This window comes from Calonectris borealis, chromosome 2 (assembly GCF_964195595.1).
Source record: "Calonectris borealis chromosome 2, bCalBor7.hap1.2, whole genome shotgun sequence".
In the NCBI taxonomy this organism is placed as follows: Eukaryota; Metazoa; Chordata; class Aves; order Procellariiformes; family Procellariidae; genus Calonectris; species Calonectris borealis.
The window spans coordinates 131,153,581-131,179,924 of record NC_134313.1 but is presented as its reverse complement, the minus strand read 5'-3'; the positions used below and the strand labels follow the sequence as shown (position 1 = coordinate 131,179,924).

General features: G+C 37.5%; 1 protein-coding gene across 2 annotated transcripts in view; it reads right to left on the bottom strand.

Annotated features, from left to right (window-relative positions):
- The window catches only part of TBC1D5 (TBC1 domain family member 5), a 324,891-nt gene extending 299,741 nt beyond the window's left edge, over positions 1–25,150 (bottom strand). Inside the window, exon 1 of one of the 2 annotated variants that reach the window (XM_075143446.1) lies at positions 24,877–25,150. The gene's annotated coding sequence lies outside the window, so the exon portion shown is untranslated. The remainder of the gene's footprint in view (positions 1–24,876) is intronic. The other variant, XM_075143445.1, reaches the window with a different exon arrangement.
- Positions 25,151–26,344: the final 1,194 nt, after the last annotated feature.

Genomic DNA, 26,344 nt, shown 5'->3' with positions numbered 1-26,344 from the left:
ACTGCCAGCCCCAAAACACAAGAGTACAAAAAACTTTTATATTTTAAGGAATCTGAAGCACTTTTTTCTCACAATATGTTTCTGAAGTGGGACAAATGAGACGGGTTTTTTAGCTAAGGTATTCTCTTTCAGTGCCCAGACTTCTGTTTGAGAACGACAATTCATTCCCACACCACATCTGCAAATCCCATCCACACCAAAACCAAATCATACATATCCCAAATCCTTCTTTTTTAAAGTAATAGAGCCTTGTAAAAGCAGTATATACCTTCACACATTAAAAGATTTTGAGGATTACTGGGACGTACAATTGCTCAGGAATGATCCTGAGATTCTGGAATCAGATCTTCTCTGGGAAGTACCACTTAGTCATAGATCATCTTCATTCATCTGCAGCTTGGCAGCCTCTGGTAGCAAAGTGATTTTTCACCAATAAGTTACAGTAGAACTAAAACTGTAATTACAGTCACTGATGTCTTAAAAACACTTTTTTTTTCCTTCCCTTTAAAATTTGCTTAGTTTTTAATTACTTTCATGTTTAATTTGGGCTTCTAATCTATGGTTACAGAACTGACCTCTTCACACAACTATTCCTGTCTAAGTTAGAAGGTCATAATGCTCAAACAGACATGTAAATCACTTAAAGAGAGGACACAAACAGCCAATGACCTGGGATGCAGCCACCTTTCTCTCTCTTGCAATCAAATGCAAATTCCATCCTACACAAGAGGCAAAGGACAGAAACTGAATTTGATTCCATTCCTCTGTCCTGCCAGCTGGTCCTTTTCCTCCCAACCCTCAAACATAGTACAGATGCCTTTACTCAACAGATCATGCAAAAGACTGGTCCACGGAAGACTAGAGCAAAAGGCAGGGCCATTCAGGTGTACTTCACAGAGCAAGAATACCAGAAATAGAGTAATCGTGTGCATTCTGTACTCTGTCCAGGCCGAGAAGCTGAATGCTACAATAAGGAGGCCACCTTGCTGGTACTCAAGTTAATTTGGGTGATAACACAAGCAACTGGATTGTACCACATACCCAAGAACAAATTTTAGATATTTTCAATGGCAAAATTATTAACAAGGCTCACAGTAAAAAGCACCGAGCAACAAGATCTTCTATTCTCCACTTTTTGATACTGCCATCGTCATAAAGTTTCTTAGTTTGCAGATACAAATCAGATCAAAAAAAACCACATACTGCTGCTTCTTCCCTTTGGGAACGCAGGAACATAGGAACCAGAGGAAATTTTAGAGAGAGATTATCATATAATTTCAAAATTTAGGACAGAAATTTTTAATGTTCAGGAGTAAACATAAGGGAAAAGAGAAAGGCTGGACAGACATGCTTAACCAAATTATAGGTAATATAAGGTACTGACCACTATATTCTGACTCAGATTTCAAGGATTCTTTGAATTGTTATGAGTTACATACAATATTTTGCATTATCAATGAAAAGAAAAAAAAAACTGCAATGGATTATACATTCAGGAACTTAAATAATATGTAAATCCTTTCCAGGCCAGACGCCTCATTCCTCTGCCACGTTTCCCTCCCTCTATTTATTACAATTGATCAATTAAATTAAAAAATAGCTGTTTGGTCCACTTCACATAGAAAGATACTTTTGTACAGTATTTCATTAAAATTTTTAATATCTGTTTTCTTTAATCATAAAAAGCAAAGAAGTGCTTGTTATACATATTGTATAAGTCTAACTAAAAACTGTAAAGTAACCCAGTCTTACAATCAGTTATAGCATAATGTTGAGTATGTTCCAGGTATTTTAGTATTTCTTGAATAACTTTTTAACCAGCTTCTTCCAATTGTCTGTTAGTAAAAGATCAATTTTAAAATATTAAAACATATAGCAAAATGTTAAATCCCAAACTACTGAATCAACTGCTATCAATACAACACATAGCTCATTTGACTGTTACGACCCATGTTTCCTCGTCGATTTTTAGATAAAAACAAGCAGATTATAAGCAAAGGTTTATCTCAAATTCCCACATGTACAGCATGCCACATTAAATATATGCAAATCAACCTCTTTCTCCTCTAGTTTTTTTGAGCTGACAACTCATATGACCTAAAGCCATGGTTAACGATTACAATTATTTGACTTTCATATTTACACAATCAGTCATCAGATATGCATGTTAATTGATTTTTACAGATACTGTTGATCGTTAGAATACAAAACTAAGTGTACATTTTACCAACCTCTTGATTTATAAGAAAAGAAAACTTACATCAGTTTTCACAATTAACCCTTCATTGTATTGATTTGCAGTATTCACTGCGTCTCCATAATACATTAACCTGGAAGTACTCCAAACTGTAGGATCTTTATTTTGGTAGCAAAATTTGATTTTCCAATTAGAGACACTCTTCTATTGTGTTTAAAAAATTCAACTACTACCCTATTTAAACAATGCATTGTCGATTAATTAGAAATGATGAAACATAATTAATGCTTAAATAAATGGACTGGGCAAAAAATTAATTTACAGTTATTTCATATTCACATTTTGGTACTTAAAGTTCTTTTCTCTTTTTCAAAGACTTTTAGTCATGCACTTCTGGATTCTAATAAGCCCTCAAATGTCATTTACATAACAGAGTACAACACTACATTTAAGATCCTTATTTCTCAAGTAATATGCGTAAGGCCAAAGCATTCCTCTGTTGGCGTCACAAAACGTATTACTGAATCTGTTACTTTTTTTTTGTACATGGCTAAAAAAAATGTAATTGCAAAGAATAAATTATTTCAGATGCCCTATTTATTGAAGCGTCAAATACAAAATTACGAATTGCACAGATTTGCACGCGAAGGACTGACAACTTTGTAAGTTTATACAGTGTGCAATCATCATCTTACACAATTAATGGTGGTTGTTCTCATCTTACTCTCAAAAAGATCAGATGACACCTTATTCCATAGATGGTCTCTCCCAATTTAGGCCTTAATTCTTGTTGGACTAAAGACTTGTGCTCCAATTTTGGTAAAGCAAGAGCTGCCGAATCCCTGTCTCAGTATATTTTAATATACTGACCGATACAGATATTTTAATTTCTGCAAAATGCAGAATCTTTCTACTTCCCATAAATAACTGAATGAGGTGCTGAGTCTATTCATCTTTTATCCAGGTGAGCATCGTACACTCCAAGTTCTGCTACCACTCTCTTTTTGGCTGTCTGCTCCAATTAATTTCAAGTGAAATTTATCCATTGTGAGATTTTGAGATACAGTCTGCAGAACAAAAAGCTGCATAGAGACATTAGAGCACTCATCTCAGATATATAATGCTGACTCATATCATGGACAGAAGAAAATTAAAGCCGTGTTACTACAATCACAATCACCTTAACCTCTAAAACACTGTTTAATGGACTTTCCTGATTTTTAAAAGGTCTTGATTTCACACTGAACATAAGAGAGAGGTATTGAATATATGATAGGATTCTGTTGCTTTCTTAATAGTTATTCTCCTTAAACTAAGGTCTGGCATCATGGCAAATACTGATAATGCAAATACATTCTCTTCAGTCTTTCCCTTATTGGGAAATACCTTCTTGGTGTTAAACAGATCTTGATTTCATCCTGAACATAATGAGAAAGCCTGGGGGTCTGCAGAAAGGGGAAATCCATCCCACCCTAATCACTAACCCGGTTTTAATGCCACAGATATCAAAGCAGAGCACCCCTGTTTTTTTTGTACAATGCAGTACTACAAGTTAACCACCTTGAAGACTGACTATAATGTTTATACTTCTGTAGCCAAGGCAGACCTTAAGATAAACGGAAGGGTGAAGATCTTAAAGTCATATGTGAAACTCCAATGTAAATGGCCAGAAGAAAATAGCAGGAAATAAAAGTTAAGACAAATACACTGAGAAGAAAATCTTCGTATATCCTTTATGTGTATAGATCTAATAAACTTGGAAAATAGATGCAATTCCTAATTTCTAAAAATGCTTGATATCCTCCACTTCTCTTTAAACTTGACAGCGTTAAAAATTACAGATCTGGTCATGTCAGCTATGGAGCAAAACAAGTAAAATTTAACAACTGCATAAGTATGGGCTGACTGAGCCAAAGCGGTCCTAGTCTGACTCATAAATACAGCACATTCATTTAAGTTAGAATTAATATCAGCATTTTCACAAGATGCCTGAACTTAGATTAATGTGGAAACCAGAAAAAGAAAATACTGTTTACAACTCGTTATTTTAAAAAAGTATGTTAATTGCTTATCGTAAAGATCGATGATTAGAAGTAGCATATGACTAACAATACTCTGTGTATTTATTAAAAACCGAGAAGAAACAAAAAGTAGAAAGCAACTGGTGACACCTTCTGATGACAACTTTTATGTATAGAATTGCACCTACAATAAATTCCACAATTAAAGGTTAAATTAAGGCTATGAGTAGAAAGACGACCAACAAAATGCATTCTGGGAAATGAGAAAGTAGCACAGCCAGAAGATGTCCAGCTATAAGACAAACATTGTGAGTGCAATGATAGCATGCCACCATCCAGACCACTATGGCCAGTTTGGATCACTGAGACTCTTAAGGGGATCATGGCAGGGGGAACTGGGCAAAAAAAAAAAAATCCAGAAGCTCAATACAAGTGGCTTAGTATCCAACTGCATAATCTTAGTCACAAAAATAAGTTGAGATCAACGAAATATAGAAAATCAATTACTATCCTGGCCCTGTTGCACAGCAAGATGTTCTTTTGCACTATTTTACACATAAGAAATAAACATGGAAAAGAATAATAAGTTTAATACAACTAGGTAGGTAAGTTTAACAATCTGTATCCAAAGGTGATTCAATTTGGTTAGAAAACATCAAGGATAAGGATTTTCCATTGTCCTTGATGTAGAAAGTATAGCCTTTATGATGTCTAGTTAACTCCATACCAAAAATATTTAACTATTTCGTAACTTATTGTATAACCTCAACAAAGAAAAAATATATTATCCATGCAGCCATATAAACCCCAGCAAAGGCATGGAAAGAAAATACCAAAAAGAACGGGGGGAGGACAAAAGACATATTGCTCATTTTGATGATAAAATGATCTAAACGCACACAGGTCATCTAAATGTGATAAAAAGGACATTCATAGAACCTCAAAATCATCAGTTCGTGAAATGAAAAACCGTACACAATCTCCAGGCTGTTTTATTTCTACCAACAACAGTAACATGCACTCCCTAAATCTCATTCCATTTTATAACTGTGACTAAATTTTAGTTTGTTTGCATAAAACTGACACGCTACTTTGATGCTCCCTGTCTATAGCAAAATGGCACATGAATACTGCGTAAGCAGCCAAATGCCTTTTCTGACACGAAGATCCCTTCTGAGGTAGCCAGTGCCACTGGGAGAACTGCTGCTCGTAGCATCTAAATGGACAAAACATGGAAACTTCATTGCTAAAAAACCCGAAAGGCTGCACAGCTTCTCTTAGAACTAGTGAATACTTCACACAGAATCATCAAGTTAGTGAATGCAAACCACAGCAGAAAACTGCTGCAAATTTCAACCCTGTTAGTGGATAGATGAATTTAGGGAAGAGAATGTAAGCATCATCAATGTAGGACAAAATTGCTGGGTTTTATTTTAAACATGCTTAAACTCAACTTTTTTACTTAAATATTTAAGAATGGTTTTAATCTGTACGTTTTACATCTCTTGCCACCTGAAGCTGGCGATCCAAATGTCTAGAATAGCACATTTGGAATGCTGAGTTATAATAACATCATACTAACTATAGCAGTTCAATTTCAACAAATTTCTCTGGGTTTTTGCATATCGCTGAATAAATGACTCTGGAATTAGCTTACTTTTCTTGGAGGCATTATATGAGATTATTTCTTAGTCTCCTCCTCTTTGATTTAGTACACCTCTTAAGATAATTTATTAATGTTTTGGATATCTCATTCATCATCCATTATTACTGGTGTCATAAATTAGAGGAATGGAACAAAGCACTGGACTATACACTTTTTCCATATTCATCAATAAAATAGCCACCTCTAGCAAGCACTGTACAAAAGAACTTGGTTTATCCACTAGAGTGAGACTGGGAACACTTTTTAAACTCAAATCCCCAAACAGATCATTAGATTTATAGTATAATATGTTATTAATGAAATAAAAATCAGGGCTTCACCTTTACATATAAAAGGATAGAAACCCTGGCCTGCAAAAGATAAAAAGTACATGTCAGCAATTGCTATGTCCTGTAAGTTACTCACATGAATTAGAAGGCTGATGAATACCAGTCTTGTATGAAAAAAAATGGATTAATTGTTGAAAAAGCTGTAATTTTGCCAGCATACTATAGAACAGTAAAAAGAGGAGGAAAGATTCAACTAACAGGAACTTAAATGGCAGCATTTAAGTCTATGATATTATTTCTCAGAAGACAAGTTACCTAAACTGGTGGTAAGTAGGAAAAACAAAGTCCCTTGCCATCACTTTTTTTTTTTTTTTTTTTTTAATTAAGACAACCTAAATGCAAAGGACATTGGAAAATACAATTGTGAAGATTTCAGATTATTTTCAAGATAATGATCATTAATGGGAATCCTAATGGCAATAAATTACATAGAAGTATACTACGCTATACAAAGTACCTGAAGGAAGACAGAATGTTATTATCAGAACATTAACTACTGACTTAACAAGATCACTATGCCTGCATTAAATTACATCTTTGAATTAAGTTTGAATATCCAAAAATTCACTTTTTGTTATTTTAGGCAAAGACTCAGTTAATATATTTTGTACATATTCACTGTTTACATTCCTTTAACTAAATCTCTCATTAAGGCAAATTAATATTTTACATGATATAACAGTACTGTACTCACATCTTTTCTAACTGTTACATGAAAAAGTTTGAGCCAGGTTTAGTAGTTCGTTAATGGAATCAGATACAGAAGAATTTAAGTCCTTATAATAAAAGAAAAGGGCTCCACACGTTAGATTTAAATTGGGTAAAATTATTCAGATGAGCAACTGTGTATCTAATTTCTACATGGGGAAGAAACAGTTGTTATTTTTTCTTCTTTAGGCATTATAGATTAGGTATTTTGGGCTCCGATGTGAGCTGAAAACAACAAAATAACTTTTTCCAACTAAATAAAAACTCTTTTCATTGTGCCACCTCTAAATCAGGACCCACATTATTTTCCATATAGAATCTTCACTATCTATAGTAACTGATGATTAAGAATACATACTTGTACCAATGCTTTTTAAACCTAATTCAACTAAACACATATGTACAACAGATGCATTTTTCCCTTTATTACGTTTAGAATTATTAATGACACTGTTTGATGAACTACGTATGACACTTTACTATAGTTACAATTACCAGTGGAATGGAAAATGAATTATGTGAGCTGCAGCTTTTTTTGGTCTCCAGTTTGATCGGTGTTTGGTGATGATCACGATACCTGTTATTCAATATATAAAGGCAGCTTGCCATCAAAAAGAACCTTGTCATTACATGACTAAAAATAGGTAGTACCCTCCTTGTGCATGAGGTTTGAGGATTGGCACAAAGTGGAGAAACCAATCCCTCCTCTGCTGGAGAGCAGCCATTTGCACTCTCACTCTTATCTCTGCTTCACTTTGTATAAAAACATGCATTGTCAGGGAAACACTGAGATTTACTCTTTTCTCTGTCGATTACGATTTTCACCCATCATGTAGGTCCCCTGAACTCCATTTGTAGCCTCAGTTAATTTCTAATTCCTACAACAGGAAACTTTATTAGACAGGAGACTATCTATAAGCGTGTCATACCCAAAATTGCCAGCAGCAGCCTAGGAGTTAACAGGTATAAGGTAATTCTCTGGTGCAAAAAGGATTTTATTGAACCTGGTCTCCCACGACCGATGAGAGTGCTCTAGCAACTGAGGTAGTAGCCAAAAAAATGAAGTGTTGGCAATGGCATCACCATTCCGTCCTGCAGGAGTTTTGTTGACTTAGTGTTTCCAAACCGACCGAGATTTTTTTTCTTTCTGGTCTTTTTGTTCACTGAGTGGAACACTTACGTCTGCATGGAATTGTTCACAGAACCTCCAATCAAGGAACATGCACTGCTGATTTACCTAAGACCAACTCCAATATATTAATCTTAGCATGCATGGAAGAAGGTTTATCTTTTCCTCATCCTAAAGAGATTACTTCCTTATCTAAAACTTCACAGCAAAACCCCAGTGAAGGGTATCCACAATTACCCAATCTTCATTATCTTCCAGGTAAACAAACAGGTAAGCTGTTCTCTATTCTGAATACATAGTTTCATTTGTTAACGACAGATTTCAACGTTAATTAATGACTGTGTGGAAGTACTGAAAAATCATGGAAATAATTTAGCTTTAGCTTAACCCATATGGAATTTGGAATACAAGAGGCAAACTTCCTCAAATAATTGTGCCAACATAACTTCCCTTTAACTCGTTACCTAATTATCATAACTTCCAGGCCTGCTGAAAATGCCATCAATGAACAATAAGTTGCATGGTGAATAGACACCAACCACTGAGAAGTAAACAAAGATAACTTTTTTTTTTTTGTTAGAACACAGAATTAAAAAAAAAATTAATGGAATCTTGAATTCAATAATTTTCTTCTTTTTTTAAACTTATTTTTATTAAAAGTTCTGCAAGACACAACGTCCTGTCTTCTTTTTAATACCAGAGATCCACAAAGCTTCAGATGTTTATATACCTCTCAGATGGGATCAGTACCTGTAGATGTTGATTCTTATCATGGTTTTAAGGGACACCATGTTATGTTCTCTAATCACAAACATTACATGAAATTTAAACCTTTGCTTCTCAGCAACATCCTACCCTCTAAACCCTGCTGAGTACCTATTCTCAGACAGACACATACTTTTAAGCCCCATGTATTAGAACATTCATTCATGTAGTTGATTGGAAGCACACATAGATCTGCAATTACCTAGCACATTTATCAGTGGGAAAAAAAAGCCAAGCAGGACATTTCAAATCCAGTGACTACAAAGTAGTGGTTAAATGCAGGAGGAGAATCGAGGAGACAATACTCTGAAGCAAGCAGACAGGTAGCAGTGGAGGGCAGAATCTGATACCACCAGGGCCAAAGATAAACCCGTCCATATGAGTGATACTCATTTCCCTGACAAAATTATTACCACTAGTAAAGTTTACTACAGCTACATGATTTAACAACTGTTAAGCTAATATTGTTAAATTCAGAATCCACTAGAAACATACTACAAATTGTCTTAAAGAAATAGGGCTTGTTTACTCCTCATTACAGTGTCAGTGAGTCAAAGAGTTGATCTTAAACAACAAAAGCCTGACAGAAGAAAATGCTGCCAGCTCTGTCAGACTCCTGGAAGAGAAAGTCAAGGCTCAAATGATTGTGTTGATCTTTGACTGAAACTGTAACACAAGTCAGTTTCTTCAAAGTCAAACATAACACTGCAGCCAACAATAAGGAATCCTTTTGTTTTTTCCACACAGTGAATTTTTTGATGTCATAAGCTCTGGTTATTTTTAATCACACTAAAAAGGCGTTAGCAAGGCAAATGTATATGACCCAGGCCCATAAACAACCACGGGACTGGTTTTCCTGACTAATCTTATTTTTCATGCTGTCACCTAAATTCCAGTACCAAGACTTTTTATTAATAGGCACTTTAAGGTTTTAACCAGCTTTTAACCAATGTTTTTTTTCTTTCACTATCTAAATCTGAACAATTGTTCAGATCTGTTCACTGACTAAACTCCAAAGTATCCATATTTTATTAGTCACATGGAAATTGGATTGCTACCCACAAGACTTCAAGATAAAACGCTTCACTGACACAGATCAGAATCTAAAATTCATCCTGTTTAAAGACTAACAGCCTTAAGATACATTATTTCATACTCTTAATTCAAATAAAGGTAATTAAAAATACCATATTTTCTGTTCAGAAGTTATCCTCAGTTATCCTTCCTGAACTCCTGATTCTCAGCATCGTCTCTAATGTCCTACATAATTCTGCCCATCCTCACTTCACAAACAATTCTAATTTAAAAAAAGCTTATATTCACTAAATCCCTTTCAATATATCTTCCAGTGTAATTTTACAGTATATTTGTAAGATTTCTGCTGCTAGTCATTAAAAATCAGATTCACCAATGTCTATGTTTTAATTTTAGATATAACCTTATTTGAAATAAAATTTTAACCCATGCCAAGTAAATGAATGTTAACATATTGCAGACGCCATAACCACTACAGAAGAGTAACAGCAGAAATAAACAGTTAATGTCTAGAAACAGAGCCAGAGACAACAGACAGACAATAGTTTAACTTAAATGATTGGTGCACACCCTCTTCTTCCCACCTCTCACCTCCAGTAAATTTATCTTGATAATAACTATATTGGTCAGTTCAAGTTTGTTTAGCTGCAGGTCTTTCCCTCACTGAACAGTGAATTTCCTCAGGACTTACAAGTACAGACCAATTTTTTCTTCTTGGAACAAATCTTAAGCATCCAGAAGCCCAGGACTTTAATGTTTGACTTCATGAACTAAGTGCTTACTCAGCAGGCATCCAGAAAGTAATGCATTATTTCACTTAGCCATACCAGCACTTTATTATCCGTTTTATGTAAGAATTCGTAATGATAACAAGTGTATTGTTTGACATGCAGCAAAAACATATGGGCAACCAACAGATATTTCCTCTGACCCCTGTCAGATCAATTAATTTCCATAACAGGGACAAATGTCTTCAGAACAGCAAAGCAAGACAACAGAAATCCTCTTAAATGCTAGAAAAAGCCAAAGAATATATGCTGTGAAGAAGTGAACTAAGTTTAAAAAATAAACTGCATTGACATAATTCTCTATACTACTGTTAAAGCTGTTTTCAGTAATGTATAGCATCATACACAATACTTCACAGTAAAACAATTTCATGAAATCATATGCTTGCCAGAAAGAGATGGCAAAGGCTACCTACCCAGAGTGCTTACCATTACAAATATCCATTTCATTTTAACCTTAAATTTACACACACAATGCAAGTAATACTTACTAAAAAAAGAAAATAGCTTAACTAATGAAATCAGTTAAAGCTCAAAATTTAAATATGAAGCCAAGTCAACCAAAACCAGCAGGAATAATGCCCATGTAAGTTTTATACCCTGTACTTCCCAATCTTTTGTACTTCTACTAATGCAAAATACATCAACTTAGAAAATGTATCCTAAAGTTCTTTAACATTTTTTTATCATGAGGGATTACCTTCAGGATCAAAAGAGGTGCACTATGAATACAAATTTCACATGATCCTAAACATAAAAAGAAATCTGCTGCATCTCTATCTTCTAGTCACATGACAAGATAACATGAAGATTGCATCATTCAAGGATTACCAAGATAGTTGTATGTTTAATTATTAGTCTGGATCACCATTCAAAGCCCTAGTTATTCATTCACCCTCCTTTATTCCACATGCTGAACTAGAGATTCCTCGAACAAAAATTCTCAATTTACTGACTGTATACCTGATCAAGTCAGTGAGCTGTAGAACTAAAACTAAGATACAAAGTAAAAGTTCTTAATTAATGCAAGTCTAATTTACTTTCACTTCTGCGTATTTCAAAACTTTGTTGTGCTCTCACTGTCCAAGTCTAAGAATGAACCATTTCACTAGCTGTAATACAAGACCAGCTGCCATAACATTGTCTTCATCCACAAACCAGTCACTGAGGGTAGCAACACCTAACAAGTAGACTTTAGTTTAGTAAATACCGTCCACCTGTAGGACTATAGGAAATTTGATGGACTAAAGCAGCACTAACAGTGTGGGAAAGAAAGCCCATGTGGTGAGCTATCACCGAACAGTTTTTCCTCCGCTTTTTTCCCCATGTATGCACATTTCAATGCTGTTCTAGGAACGGCAGCTGTTTTCTGGCCAGACTGCTCCAGACACCTTCTTAGGATCAAGATTCATTGAAAGCAAAGAGATAATTTGCCTATAATACTATGCATATATATAAGGTTTATGTATCCAATTTAGAATTCTAAAATGCTTATATGTATACACAGCACCTTTTACACTGACTAAATACTGAGAACCTCCCAGTACCTACTAAGGCTTTATGAAAGAGATGTAAATAAATAAAAAAACAACCAAGCAAAAAACACAAAACAAAACGCAACTCATTTTTTCTTTTAATTCATTAGAGAATTAAGAGAACAGGTGCTACTTGGAAACACATTTCATGAACTGCCATAACCAGGATAGGCATATACGTCAAGATCCACCACAGCTGAATGGTCAAAGATGCATGACATCATGTACGAGTATTTCAATTAATGAATGAGAAGAGTTTTTCTTAGTCAGTAATACATTATCAATTGGCCTTATACAAGCCTTACTGAACATTAAAAAGTGTGAGGATCAAATGTATGAAGAGAAAAATCAAAGCAAAAATAGAATTCAGCTTTGGGCAGAACATGATCAGGGGACATCCAGCCAAACAAAATGAAGGTGATTGTTCTAAGCCGTGTAGAGCTCATTATCTAAGACTTCCATTGTGCCCAGTCAACAAGCTGGGACTAAATTCAGATGTAGCCCTTCACATCCAGTACAGCATTGGTTTTTATTTGCTTATTTTTGGTGACAAACATTTCCTTTTACATTCCCTGCCAAATGTCACTTGGCAGGATTTGACAATGCGTACAAGAGGGCAGACACTGAGCTGCCCCTCATAGTTACCAGCTACTCCTCACCATATTTCTGCAGAAGGGCATTTCAAATGAAGGTTTAAATGGGCAGAGGGAAACAAAAGTCCAGCTTTAATCTCACTTCATCACTGTCATTCCCTCTAGACCTAGAGCAGATAGATCTCTTGCCATTCCATCATCAAGGTGCAGTTATTCCAGATTCGATGTCAGATCTTTTCTATTAGAGAGGTCACAAAGAAATTCTCCTTGAGGGACCAGGTCGGCTGAGGACACAGGGAGTTTGGGGTTTTATTTGGTTGTTTTTTTTTTCTTTCATCATAATATTAATAAAATAACTAGTCTTTCGAGAACTATTGTAACTTATACATGCCCATGGATGCAGGAATGCCCAGCAACGTCCGGTGCAGACAGATGATCCGTGACCAACTGTCATAGATGACAGAGCTTACAGCAGGGTGTTGAACTTTGAGCTCTGGCTCTAAGACAGTCCACTTCAGAAACACTAAAGAGGCTGGATGGCAGGGCTAGAGCTCTGAGAGGAAGGTACCAAAACAAATGTCCGGTGTGGAAGGGAGAGCTTCTCCCTCTGTCTTTCACCTATGCAAGATGACAGATGTCAGTTAAACGATTTTTCATTTGTTTACATGTACATGCAATTAGAAAGTCTGCTTGCATTTCAATTTCATTTCACTGTCTGTGATCCTTTACCTGTGTCTTCAAGTCAATATATCATAATGGTGGCAGAGACTTTGTTTGAGAGGAACTGACAGTAAAACATACCTTCAGCCTCAGAAAAGGCAAATGTCAAACGGAATTAAAAGTACTTGAAACATTCTGTAAAGATAGTGAAAGTACAGAAATGTATCTCAAGTTACAGGGAAGAGGTTAGCATATCAGAAGGGACTACATGGAAAGCCATAGTATCCAGTGGATGCTATAAACAGACATAGCAATGAATCATGACAAACCCATTACTAGCTGCTACAACAGAATTCTGGAATTGACACTTGTTTCAGTTCCTTCAAAACTAAGAAAAATGAACAAGAATAAAATTGGCATGGTCACAACATTTCACCAAGCAAAATTCTTAACTGTAGACAGGAATTACTCTCAAGTGAAATGTCAGTTAATTTATCGTTGTCAGTTCAGGATACTTTTCAATGATGAAATCACTGCAAACTGTAACTTAGGACTTTGAAAGATAAATTTTCTCACGTTGAAAAAATGCAACTGCTACTCAACCTTCACTTACTCTGAAGTTAACCTGAATAACAATTTTAGAAGTTGTCTGTTCAGAGTGAGTAAGAAACATTAGCTGAAATACAATAATAGCAACCTAGAGACTTGCTGGCAACTTAAGGGGTTTTTTTAGAGGAGAAAGTACAGAGAGCATACCAAGCACATCGGAAGGAGTGTCAGCTTAATGTAATGTGCTACTACAGATATCTTTCTTTCTAAAGCAAACGGAATATTTGAGAAAAATGAGTTATCCTCGACTACTTTTTCTCTCTCAGTATCAAATTCATCTTTGTTACCATTTTCACCACTCAGGTTCAAAATAAGGAGGTGATCTTCATCAGCTCCTCTTCATCTTCCAATATATTCAGATCTCATCTGAAACTTTGTTGTTGTTCTTGTTGTTTTTAATAAGACCTATACATGTAAGAGTCAACCTGCCTATACATCTCAAATTCTCATTTTCCCCTTACGCATGCGATCCAACTCACCTGCCAATCAATCCATGCAGTGCGCAACCTCTAAAATGCTCATCTCACTGGTTGCCAAAGTCTTCAATAATTGTAAAGACAGTCATCTTTAATGATCAAGCCTCTCATCAGCAATTTTACATTATTCTTTTTGTTTGCAACTTTATCATTGCATACTACTTTACAATAATTGAAGACAACCTTAGTAAAAACCCTCGTAAAAGTCTATGTCTTCCACTACTCCCACAAATGCAGTTAGCCAATACAATCTGCTTCAATATCTAAACTGTATCTTTATGGGTAGTGTATTTGTTCCTTCTTGCCCACATTTTTTTTCTAGTGAGCAGTTATGTGGTGCTTAGCTGCCTATTGTGGTTAACCTACAACATTACCTTACAATTATTTCTGTGGCAGCTGGACCTACTCACAGCTTGAAAACACAGAAGCAGAGGAGCTTGACATGCACAAAAATCAGGCAAAGAAAAAATTTAAAAAAACCCAAGCAACAACAAAAAAATGGCCAGCAACGGTTCAAGACACACGTTCTGTTTTGTTGGGTTTGATTTATTCCATTTTTTCAGAAGGTGGAATCTTGGAAATATGCTGGGTTCTTTCATGCTCAGGAAAGTCCAGGGCTGAAAGCATTAGGGCAGAGCAAGACTGCAGAGAAACAGGTAAGAGGGATCGAAAAGAAATGCTCAATGTTTATAAAAAAAAAAAAAAAAAAGAAAGAAAAAAGAAAAGGCTATTCAATGCCTGTTAATAAGCTTTACATTGAAGGTTTTCCTCTTAAATCCACTGGTTTAAGCCCTAGTTACCCAATTCCTATCCGGCCATTCTGCTTTCTCAAGCTCGTATGGCTTGAGCTAGATTGATCCATTACTTCTGGAAGGGGATGGTGCGAGTCTGAAGCTTCTGAGCATAACAGAAAATGAGAGATTACCCTGAGTCTTACTGAAAGCTACCTTGAAACACTGGCAAAAGACTGACTATATCTGTATTAGGAGGTGTCTAACACACTCATGGACTAAATGATAAATAACAGCAGCTCTAGAAAATGAAGCACTCCAGTCAACCTACAAAAATTATAGCATAAGTCTATCAACATACTTTTATCCCAATCTGGGTAAGCTGTTACAAGGAGTAAAATGATGTTCACTCAGCCCACATTTGCCCTCTTCTCAGATAAAATTACTCACAGTAGAAATTATAACCATGACTGATCATACTCTATTACTGTAAATTAATGTAAAAATCTAGTCTCACCCAACAGCTATGAAACAGCAACAGCATGCTCTAATTCCTGGCATATGTCAGTTTTGAATACTGACTTACAGGTAGAACTACATCTTTTTCTTCTAATATACAAGAACTTCGACAGTTTATCTAAAATCCCTGAAGACCAGAACAAAAACGTGTAAATACTAAAAACAAACTAGGACTCTCTCCAATCACTGAGGCTGTAGAGTGCACCAGAGTGCTACTAAAGTAACACAGCACCTCAGCTGGATTTGCAACAGCTGATAGTGCCGCTTGTTCATTCTGTATGTGTACCTCAATCCATCCCAGTCGTGCACAACGTCAAAGTGGAGCTATGTCCAGTGATAGCAGCTGCTCCTGTCCTTTGCTCCTCTCCACTCAGTTTCATAAGGACTGAACCTTGCAATAAGTGGATTCTGCATTTGTGGGTAAAGGTAGCATGACTGCACCAAGTATATGTCTGACATCATCATCAGATATGGTTATTAAAAATTACTATTAACTTGTATCTGTCCAATATATGTTTTCATTTCTTCTCAGGTACAGAATTCCTCTCACTTCACCCTAAGAACGTACTTAAGGCTCAAGACATAAGTCACAAGAGACAAAAGACTGCGCAGCTTTTCCACCTCTGCAAACTGAAGTTTGACATTTTATCTTGAAGGTGTGACAAATCTACAAAAAACTTCACTTATCAAAGGTGGGAAACAAAAGCGACCAGCAAAGTGCTCGGGTCCATATACAGTTCTGAAAAATTTGTAGTATGAAAGGGGTCACAAGCAGCTAGTAATCAGCTGGAAATGGAGAATGTACATACTGCCCTACACATATTCCATCTATCCTTTAAACCTCTTTCCAACTCCCTGACTTGCAGTCGAGCCTCAACTGCCATCTTGCATTTGAATCAAGCAATCTTCAGATCAAGACTCATGGGCAGTATAATAAATAAGAGTTGGGACCACTGCACAAATCCAAAAACCAAAGAGCTTTCTACTAGGTGAAACCCACCCTAACTACAGAAGGGAACCTTGTGAAAAAGGGACACTAAAGTTCCAAGTGTAAAATACTGCCATACAGTATTTTTCAGAAATGCTATATAGGCACAAATTTTTAATTTGAAACGAGAACTGCCCAAAATGAACTTATCTGAAGTAATACACGAAGTATTACTTTAAATAAATAAAACATAAAATTTCAAAGGGCATTTCACACTGACGTAAATACCTCCCCAGAAAATTGTGAAGTAAATTCACAAATAAAAAGGTGAAGTTTACCTTCATTCATAAAACGTTCTCATTTCTTCTAACTGGCTGCCTTCTTTGAAAAGTGCATTTGAAAAAAAAGTCAACAAGTCCTAACTGTAACGCACACACTTCATCAACCTAAAATGCTAGCTTTTTTGTTCCTTTTTCTTTAGTTTTCAAGACCCTGACTTTTCATTGAACGCTTTAAATGGTTTTTGTGCACAATGAACATATACCACTGATGTGTTCAGAAGAAACCTTTCCACTGTTTGAGACACGAGTTTCCTCTGATTACAGAAAGTCAGAAACTTCTGCTTGTTGCGCTTTCCTCTACTCTCTCGTCCAGTCACAAAAATTAAATTTACAAGAGTCCAGAGTTCTGCATACTTCAAAAGAAAAGAAACTTTTCAATATTATCTGCTACGTATTTTCATGAAGCAGTAAAACTGCTAGGGCACAAACAGTATAAGCTTTATGTATAAACGTGAATCTACAATGAAAACCAAAGGAGGTGAAATTTCTGGCCTGTTAGCCTTGACTTGTGCATAAAGATTATGGGGTATAACAAACCTTAAAAGGAATTGTCACAAGCAGCACCAGGTTTAGCTTTCAGTCTACAAAAAGATACACACATATATATAAAAGAATTGCCCAGTTATTTGAATTTATTAACTTTTCCCCAAACTGTGTATATTTATCAGCACCACAGGCACACTTGTAAATGATGTAAATTAAAAATGAATCAGGCCTAAAGGAGGAAACACTATGCTATTGACTCATGAATAAGTGAAAGACAAGCAAGGCTCCCACATATTTTTTTAAATATGTGGTTCCAATAGAAATAATAGGCTGTATATGCTGCAGGTGTTCAAGCCACCATTCTGAAAGTACATACAAGTTTAACAGGAAGCAGGACATGCAAAACAAGCATGAATATCAGCTGAGAGCCACTCTTCTCATTAAAGAAATTAATAACCCCATTATCGTCCCCAGCACAATTATCAAATAACCTAGCAGATTTACGCTAAGAGAAGTATACTAAATATTTACTTGTATTTGTCCCATAAGCATTAGTACTATTCTCCTTACATCTACTCTGTTCAAATTACTTTTCATTTGTCCCATTTAACAAACTCATTTAAATGGTGTGATTTTTGTAGTTGTTTGGCCTTGAATAAGTCACTTCCTTCTCACTGAAAATGATTAATGCTATTTTCATTTATAGATGAAAGGTTCTACAAAACTACTAAATGTTAATCATGAATACTCCAGATAAAGTTCAGTCAAGAAGGTACAAGAAATCAAAGTACAACCTTGACACTGGTCCTCTTATTCAGCTTTACAGCGCAGCAAGCATGCTGATATGAGAATGATTACGAAATAAACATGAAACATACCATTACAGGCTTAAAAGTCTCTACTTTTAAAAGAGGTCAAACTTACATCTGAAAGGTCAGTGGGAACACTGACAAACCCTTTTAAAGCAGAGATAATAAAAAAACTAATCGCGGTTTAAGAAAATAATCTTAATTTTGAAAGAGAATCTGTTGGGGAACATCAGAAAATACATCAACGGTTTTCAACTCTGCAACACGTCAAGCTTCAATCAGTAAAATATAGGCAGATCTTCATCCAGATATAGATGTTGCCTTGCTGTGAACAATGGCAGAAGAAGAAAAAAAAAAAAAGCTGGAGGAAAGACTGTGTATATCCACATCATACAGGAGGCAGGAGCCACTGGTCACATCCATCAGAGCTAATGGAAAATTTCGGGACCCAGTATACAATCATATTCATCAATATTATGCAAACATTAATGACGTTAAAAAAAAAAAGTAGATGGGCGGCATATTGGCAAATCAAATTTGTTGTGGACGCATCTAAAACACAGCAGACAAGAAATAATCATTAGCATTGCTCAAGTAACTACTGAGCTTTAAGCTACTCTTAACAATTCAGAAGAGAGTGCTGAGCATGACAGTGGGAAGGTAGATTATAAATACAATAAAATACAGTAAAATTTGTGAAAAGATTACATATTTCCATGGATAATGAAAACACTCACCTACATAAAATTACATATGAACAAGAAAAATACTATGGGGAAGAACACTCAGGATCAGCACCGTAAACTGTTATAAACTGACAAGAATTTGAGGAGCTCCACAGTATGGAGATTATTCCACAATTTGGAATTTTTTTTGTAACTTCCTTTAAAACACCTGCTGTTGGCCACTGTAAATGACAAAACAATGTCCTGGATGACAACTCATCTGATGCCAGGTACAATTCTTGCGCTAATGTCAGAGTGAAGTCTAAATGCTAAAAATGCACTTCTACAATTCTAAAACTTTCAACAAGTTCCACACCTTCTCAAAATTCAAGTCTATTCTCAATACACATCACACAGCTATACTTCTTCCCAACAAGAAAGAGAAAAGGCCAAAAGTCCATTTGTGTAAAAGCTAGAGATTAAATAAAAATACCACTTATTATCAAGCAGGCACAATCCAGGTTTCAAGAAACATCGTTCAGCTATTCATTACCTGATAGTTCAGAACCAAAGATATACTGACTATATGTAGGTCTAAGGGTTAAATAAAACAGCTCACTCAGAAGGTGATGCCAGCAGAGGTCTGTTACAGACCATCGGCTCAAACTAGATAACAGGCCTGTATTTGTAATGTGCTGAAAAAAAAAGTCAAACTGAAGTCTTTTTAATAATGAACCCCAGTATCTCAGGATCTTAACCAGCCAACAGTAAAAACACCAGTTTTTAAAAATTATTAGCAACAGTTTTCTAACAGCATTCACCATAACCAACACAGAAAAATTATCATATATCCCATTGTAACAGCTAAAATGAGTAAGTCACTGGACTAGAAATGGGGGATAGTCTAAAAATTACTGATCATGATGAGATTACACAGCCAGATAGAGATTACTGACATCTGTGTAAACATCATATGTTTACACGCTTATATTCCTGAGGTTTCAAAATTTCTGAAGCTGAAAAGACTTATGAACAAAATTCATTGGGAAGAAAAATCTTAGACAGAAAAACATGAAAATGGAAACTTCCTTAAGAGGGCTTTTATCTATGGTCAGGCAATTCTACAGGTAACAAAGAGGACAATTTTGGCTACAGTTCACCCTAGTTGTTCAAAACCTGATGTTTTTGAAAAAAGAAGTAAGTGTAAGAAAAAAAAAAAGCAGGATCAACAATGTAGAAAAGGGGGGGCTGGATCACCATCAACATAAATTAAAGTTACAGAGCGTAGAAACTGAGAGACGCAAAACATCCACATATGACACAGCCAAGAGTGTTAGTAACAAACATCACCTCAACAATAGCAGAGGCCCATGACTAGACAGAAGAGGCACAAATGTTAAAAATCATAAGGAAAGATCAAAAATAGTCAATAAATACTTTCATTCTATAGTTGGAAAGATTCAAAATGGTATAATTGTATCACATTATATTGATTTTCTTTCCAACTCATTTGTTTAACATTTGATCTGGAATATCTGTTTAAAAACATGGTGAGACAAACATTTTAAATCACCATACTTATTAAACTTATCCAAGAGTCCTAGAGTAGTCAGTCCAGCAAATCTATGATCTGTTGATGCTCTTTTAAAACTATGTATTTTAAAATCTGCTAGGGACTGCCACCATGCAGAGGAGTGAAAACTTAGTGTCAAATCAAAGGGCCAAATCAAGTTTTAAGGCAGTCTGATATGATAGAGAATTCAGACGAGATAACAAGAACCAGTGAAAGACAGATGCATCCAAATGTATTCAAACAATAATTGCATGCCTTATTTTTAAATAGTGGAAAAGATGAATCACTGAAACAAGTCATCCAGAGAAGTAAATGGTAGATTCTCAGTATCTTGATACACTGTTTAAAAAAAAAAAACTTAGCCAACTAGAAGTTTAGAAGAAAAAAAAAAACAACATTGAGACAAAAACTGATGCTGTAATACATTTAAGGTGAAATGTTCATGTATTAAGATAGAATTGATCCCCACTTTAATGCACCACTACGTGATGCAGTACTAAATGCAAGTCAACTTAAGCAAGCACATTAACTTTTCACACACACACAACTAGATTAATTAGTACTATGGTAATAACGTTCTTTAATAAACCTAAAATAACAATTTGCCAGCCCATTAACAGAACAAAAAGCCCCTCAACTTAAATAGTACAGAAGGAAAATGTTGAGGTTTTTTTAAATAGAAAACAGGATACCATGATATTGTCTCTTTTCTGCTGCATACAGTTCAACATCAGTGACACGTGATTCTTCCTACTATTTTCAAACGATTTCCAACCAGACTTCAGGTCATGTTATGACTCAGTGCTTTTGGGAAATCTACATCTAACCATTAACTGAGGCAAAACACCCATTTCCATTTTGTTTGGTAATTCATCAATCTTTATCCAAAATATGTTAACCATTGAATGTTCATCTCCAAGGTCTGGATGCAGTTTGACTAACTGCTCCAGCTTGGCTCTTGCTTCTTATCCCAAATCTCAGAGTATAAATATGGTCAACCATTTCTCCTCAAAGACTGTCACACACAGATTCCCATAAGATTCAGAGTAATCATGCTTTTTTCTATTCAACATCAATAAAAAGAATATGAATTATCAGATTATAATGTTATCCAATATGACAGGGACCTCAAACTCTGCATCATTTTCAAGTCCTTTTTTAAAAGTATTTGATCACAGGAGCTGTGATATCAGAAAAAAAATTGACATTTGGATAACTAATAAAAACATACTTAAGCAAAACACAGACCACAGTAGCAACCTTCCTAAAAACTGGAAATGGTAACAGCTATGCCCCTTCTTTTGGAGATCAAAAATAGAGAGTTTAAGCCTGACTAATGTAAAAGCCTCACTAAAACCAAACACAAGCAACTCCTTCTATCATGTCTAACAGCCCTCTTCCTGAGAGCACAACTCAGCCAAAGATCTGGGTTTTTACAGGCTACAGACTGAATCGCTTCGGGCACTTTATTGGGCTAGAAGAAAAACCACACAAAACTTATAGCTTTATTTACTACAGAGCAGTGTAGAGTCTACGTCAAACAGTTTACATAACACATCACATTTGCACTCTACAGACATCACTGGCTCCTGATCCAAAATGCTCTTACACGTCCTAATCAACAAAGCCTCAAATGGACTAGGAACTGATTATCTTAGAAACTGTCTATCCTCCACAATTCTCAGCAACAGCTGTTGTCAATTACAGCAGCATACCTAACAATTTCAGATAAAACTCCTAAGGATGGAGCACAAAGTAAACTTTCTAAGACTTCGTCAACAGAATTCCTTTCAGGGCAAAGTGTAAAACAGTTCTTTGCACAGCCCTTCCCCAGTGAAAAATGAAGTTATAATAGCAACAACAACGCAGAGACAGCAAAGATGATCTCTACGTTAGCATAAATCACAGGCAGGCAGAGAATGTATAACACACTTCCACCAAATCACATTTTCTTGCACATTAATACGAGGTACCCAAGTCCAAAAGATGCAAGTGCAACCAAAAGAGAAAAGAACGTTTGAGTAAAGCCAACATTGTAATGCAAAGAAGGAAATATGTCAGAGGAATGTTTTCATTTACATTTCTCAAAGGCAAGTGCCACACTCTCGCAGGTGGCACAGTATTTTAAGGAGAACTCTGAACAATTTCTGTGAGACAAGTGGGCTTTGCTAATATTGCAGCAGAAAGTGAAAACTATTTGTAAAAAATCAAGTTTGTGGCTTCCTTAGATTTCCGAGGTAGTGAAATGAAGTGAAACATGCAAGAATTTCATCAGCTTGCTTAATCGTTAAACAAAGCTACCAGTACAAGCCTTATTTAGTTGCCTTCCCATCCACAAAGCTGAAGAACAGACTCTTGTCTTCATCTCACTAACAAAAGGATGCCACTAATATCTTCTGAAATGTTCAGTTTTCATAGGATACTACCACATGTAGTATCTAAATTATGAAGTCATCATAAAATCTAGAGGGGGAAAAAAATGCACCTTCTTCCCAGTATGCACTTATATGTAAAAATAGTAATTGCTCATGCTCTCATACTTTGTTATGAACTGAAGTTCATTATGTAGGTTCACAGTTCATACAAGCGTAAGCTCATGTTGTTGGCTCAGCAGCAGTTACCAATTTCAAGTAAGAAAATATACAAGTTTAAAAACTCAACAATTTCTTTGGAGTAGGCTGTGTCTAATTCTGTTTACCTGATAGTCTGAATGTACTGCACAACCTTAATTGTAACAATTATATAATCGCTACTATTATATATATACATATGACTTTTAGGGTAACAGCATTTAGGCTGTACATGGGTCATGTGTGTCAGTAAAATTGAAGTTGGACAACTAGTAATTTACAATTATGTTAACTCAATTATTACATTTACAAAAAAAAAGGCCTGGTTTCAAAAATCATTATCGTTCACAATGTATTTTTCCTATTGACCAGTTTTAGATCTTACGGTATTTCAACCTGCGAGATGCAAACGTAACAGTGGATGATGAATCAGAGAGAGGTGGGTTCTAGGATTAATTTAACTGAATGTTTCATGACCCTCAAATTTTTAAAAATATTTTCAATACCAACAATCAGCCCACATTTATTTGGAATACATTTTTGAAGCTTTAGTTTTCATGGAGGTATTATCAGTAAATAGCTGAATTAGTGTGTGACAAGTAACAGAACTGACAAATAACAACTTTAATGAAGATTCATTGGTCTGAAAAGAAATACTTCTCTTATGTGGTGCTTTTTAACCAAGTTTCAGAGTACTTTGTAAGGGAAGGCAAGCAGGAGAGTAAAGTGATGCATGGATGCAGCAGAGCTGAGTGGCAGAACTAGAAGAGTATTCTGGTCTCCCGAGTCCCATCCCAGTACATTTTGAATGAATTCTTTCACATATTAACTAACAATTCCGTTGTTTGTTAGGTATTCGAAAGCGTATATACCACTAAAGCAATGTTATGTCAATACAATGGAAAAACTATTTCTTAAAAGCAGACCATAAAGCCTCCAGGATGCATAATACCATAGGATATGTAGCTGAACTAAATTACTGATGGGTACGGTACAGCAATCTAGGAGTATAAAACTCTCCAACAGCTAAAATGTGCTAATTGCAGCCCCCGCACTGAAATCCAGACTTCTGTACCACTTGAACTACTGTATCCTAAAGAAAAACAAGTGTGACAGTTAAGCATCTACCACTGATGGCAATAAACTGGACAGCTAGCACAGACTGAGTCAGATAGGTGAGAAGAGGGAGGAAGAGAGGCTCTGGGGCAGGAAAAGTAGAGGGAAACCGAGCTTCTTCTAAAAACTCTTTTTCAAGGCCTGGAGGAAAAAAAAATCACGTAGACCTTAACTTCCCTCTTCAGCCACCAGAATCACCACCACCGACAATTAAAAAAAAAATCCAGAGGGGGGAAACCTTGTGACAAATCTGCCTCCTCCTCCCTCCCTGTTTTCACCTCCCAGAAACGAGGCTCTGGCTCCAGAGATCCCCGCCGGGGAGCACCTGCCCTCAGCACGCCCCGGGCCGAGCACCGGGCCGCCGCCCGCTCCGGCGGGCAGTCCCGCGGGAAGCAGCGTGAGGAGGCCGAGGAGCGGCGGCGGCGGCCCGGTGCGCGCAGGCCTCACCGCCCCTGCCGGCCCCGCTGCTGCCCACTGACGGCCGGGGGCGGCGGGACCAGGCGCCGCCGCCGGGGAAAGGCCTCGGCGGGGGCCGGGGCGGGGGGCAGTGCACTATGACTGCAGGGCGGCCGGCGGGGAGGGGGGCAAGCGGGTTAAGGGGAGCAGATGCTCTGGGGCTGGTTTTACCTGCTGCTGCTGCTGCCTGCAGTGGCATGAAGATCTGGCTCAGCCTCTCTCTCTCTCTCTCTCTCTCTCCCCCCCCCTCCCTCCCTCCCCGCCTCCCTCCTTCCTTCCCTCCCTCCCTGCGCGGCACACAGACCCCCGCGCCGGCCCGGCGCCCTGCGAGGGACGCGGGGCAGGGGGAGGCGGTGGGGGAGGCCCGGGGAAGGGAAGGGAAGGGGAAGGGCTCCCTACCCGCACGCGGGGACGCGTGATGGCGCCGCCCCCCACCCCCTCCTCCCCGCTCCCTCCGCGCAGGCGCCGGCTGCGCCGTGAAGCCGCGGCCGCCCACACAGCCCGCGGCGCTGCGCCTGCTCTCTGCGCCTGCTGCCGCCGCCGCGGGGCGGGCGCGGGGCTGGGGGCGCCCGGCGAGTCGGCTGGTCGCGGCCTCCTCGAGGCGGCGGAGGGGGAAAGGAAGGGGAAGGGCGGGGACGGGGCTTCCCTCGTGGCGGGCTGTGGCGTAGCTCGGCTGCCGCCTGCTCCTGGCGAGCCCCGGCGGGCAACAGCAATAGGGCGCTGGGATGTTTCGAGATGAGGAGGTTTTCCGTTTGCTCGGGGCCTTTCACCCTCTGAGGAAGCCCGGGGCGCTTTTATTTACATAAAGCGTACGCAAAGTGTAGTTACCAGTCACGCAAGGCGGGGGTGAGGGGGGAAGTAGCTTAAAATGAGGTAATTTGACGTGAATCCAGTACGTTGCTCCTTGGAAGCGGCTGGCGGGGTTCAGACCGCTTGGGAAACTTAATTCGTGGAAGGAGGAAATAGGCGGTGGTGTAAAAATGGGCTGTGCCAGGCCGTGTTTGCTGGGCCCAGGCTGGAGGCCTGGGAGGGCCGGAGATGCATCCCAGCAGTGCGTCCCGGTGGGGCTTGTCCTCCTAAGAAATGGGGTAAACGCTCTGAGGACGTTTTCTACAAACCGGTAGCAGTTCACCTGAGACAAAACACTTCAATTTGCAAGGCATACTTGCGTGGCTGGTGCGTGTTTGAAATCAGCTTAGTCACTTTCTTAAGTTTTGGGGAATCTGGTAAATCTGCCATTTGCCTGGCATTGGCCCTTCATTACAAATCCTGAAGGAATGTCAGCTATTGTAGAGGACCACTTAGTACTGGAGAGTTCATTTTACTTGCAAGAAAAACTGCAAAGTATATATTTATGCAACCGTTTGAAGATGAAGAGAAGCGGTGTATGTACTAGGTTGCTCTTTGTGACAATTGTATAATTTCTAATTATGCCTGATAGTGCACTAGGTATCCAAGCTTTTCTTTGGGGACTCCAATACAAGACAGAAAGGACAAACTAGAGACACACTCCATCATCCATACTAGCTGAAGCAAAATTATTATCTGAACCTGAGTCTTGGAAAAATGAGCCTAAAACTGGTACCGTTTGACTATTAGATCATGCTTCAGGGCAACATAGGAAGAAAGGTGATTAATC